Here is a 2,852-nt window from a genome sequence, read left to right on the forward strand (position 1 = left end):
TTTCTCATTATCACAGGCAATGGTTGCATGTTCACAAAAGTTGAAGAGAATAGCTCAAGAGGATATCAGCTTATCTGTAGATCTCAGTCAACTGTCATAAAATACAGGCTAATATTATCGACATAGTGATCACAAGCATCAGCTTACCTGCATGTACTGAAACTGCAAGGATGACAAAGTTCCTATCAAAGACTCAAATAGAGCTGGTAAATTTCTCTCCTGATGCATAGCTATCATTCTTGCAGAAAGATCCGTATAGTTTCCGTGTTGTTCCGTACTTCAATACAGATCCGCGAGCGTTCCGCGTTGATCCGCATTTCAGCCTGATCCGCATTTGATCCGCGTGGATCCGTATTTCAGGCAGGCCCACCTGACTATAATCTAAAGAACCTAGACAACGCATTTTCGGTTTCTACGTGATTTAGATTACCTTGGAAACATTAATTAACCTCGGGCTACGCCCTCGGTTAATTAAATTTGTTTCCTCGGTAATCTAAATCACGTAGAAACCTCAAATGCGTTGTCTAACCTATATTTAGATTATAGTCAGGTAAAATGAGGCAATTTGATTGGTCAGATGAGGTAATCTAAGTAGCTTAGTTACCTCTTAATAACTTCTTAGATTACTTGTTAATAACCATTATTTATAATAATAAAATATCGAATATTTACAGTCAAATTTGTGCAGTTACTGAAAGCAATTTGTGGTTTATCGTCCATCGACATTAAAAATTTTGTTTGTTGAGTATTTTGAATGTTTGCTAAACTATCTGATATCTCAATCATTTGTTCAGCTGTGATATCCTCTTGTAGCTTCTCACTCCATCGATGCTATGGTGACCAGTGCGTTGCAGTTGCTTGTAAAGAATGATTAGTTATTAGAAACATTAATTAACCTCGGGCTACGCCCTCGGTTAATTAAATTTGTTTCCTCGGTAATCTAAATCACGTAGAAACCTCAAATGCGTTGTCTAACCTATATATAAAGAGCTTGGAATCTACTGATCCCAAAAACATACATGAACAATAATAATTAATCTACAGTTGTGTCTATAAGCAGGAAAATTTTAGCAAAAAGTCAAATTAATGTAAAATTATTAATTGTTAAGCATAAATGTGAATTAAATGTATTTAAGTCTGCCAACTATTATTTACTATCCCAGTGTCAAAAATTTTACAGTACGCATGCACATACATGTACATGTAATCATAGTATAATATGCTAGACTTGCTATTATAGAGTGTATGATATACTTTCATTTGGTGTCCTGTTGCTGTTATGATAGCACTCAGTCCATAAGATTTAGTTTTCTGTTGTCTTAGTTTAACTAACTGCTTAGAGAGAAAGGGATGTGTTACTTGTGGTTTTCTATGGTTATGTATGGTTACTATACAATGTAGTTTTACAGAAAATGGCTCCAAAATTACCCCAAATTTTTATTACATTTTCTGATATATATACTTGTGCTGTTTAGGAAGTTTTAGCTGTTTCCAACAAATAACTTTTGAGTTATGATCATTTCTAAAAATTAGCCAATTTTTGAAAAATGCTGTTTTTTTTTTGAAAAATGGCTCCAAAATCACCCCAAATTTTTATTACATTTATTGATACAAATTAATATCCTTTGGCTGTGTAGAAAGTTTGAGCTAGTTCCTACTAATAACTTTCGAGTTATGACCATTTCTAAAAATTAACTAATTGCTCTCTCCTAATTTTTATTACATTTTCTGTTGATCTACTTTTGCTATGTAAAAAGTTTGAGCTGTATGCCCACCTCCATAATCTATAATTATGCCTATTAAACAATTATAGTCTATACAATATCAATGATATACTAACCTTGTACTGGGAACAGCCTGAACTAGATAATAAGGGAGGGTACTAAAGCTTAAGATAAACAATTGTTACAGCTAGCTACACCCTTCTTTCAGTTGCAAGCAATTGTACTGCTTTATTGCATCAGCTAAAATCAACTGAATGAACATGATGACTGAATATGCACATTTTCTCGTCATAACGAATTCTGTGGACTATCTGTTCTCCACAAATGTATCCATAGTAGTTGATAGTGATCAAAGTTGATGACGGTACAATAATGCTCAGTGCACATGCATGGAATGGCTATCTCCTCACATGCAGTTTCTCTCAAACCTTACAGAAAATTAAATTGTAGCAAAATAATCACTAAACTAAAGAAAGCTAACAATGTAATTGAGTACATTCTCATTTAGTTCAATAATAACTAATAAGTTCCAGTTATAATCCCATTATCCATTAGAGCACTTGTATTCCCAGCAGTGAAAGTTTGCAGGAGTAATTGGATGCTGATAAAGTACCAGAATATTACATTAATAATAATAAATACAATAATTATACTTACATATTCATAACCTGGAGACTGAATATAAGCTATGCGAAGACATGTCCCCCAGTTCTTCATACATGTCACATCCAATTCTTGACCATCACACTTTGTACATGAATCTCCTCCCTTTGGATGAGGTACAATTGTAGGAGAATAATAATAAGCTTGACAGCTTGATAGCCTGCAACCTCCTGGACAATTATTGTTTGGTTCTGGGAAAGGTGACCTAAATAAACAAATTGTTGTTAGATAATTGTTGACTTAATTGTTGTTACTAATAATTATAGAAATAATGATAATAGTCTATACAAGGAACAATACTCACATTGAACAAACATTAAATCTATGTAAAAGACAAAACTGAGCTGTACAAGTTGGAGGACATTCTACAAAAAATTAACTAATAAAACCAATCATTCAATGATTTTTTACCTCCACATTCATTTTCACAATCATATTGATAGTGGAAGTTATTTTTATTTTGAT

This window comes from Amphimedon queenslandica, unplaced genomic scaffold (assembly GCF_000090795.2).
Source record: "Amphimedon queenslandica unplaced genomic scaffold, v1.1 AMPQUscaffold_12942, whole genome shotgun sequence".
Classification (NCBI taxonomy): domain Eukaryota; kingdom Metazoa; phylum Porifera; class Demospongiae; order Haplosclerida; family Niphatidae; genus Amphimedon; species Amphimedon queenslandica.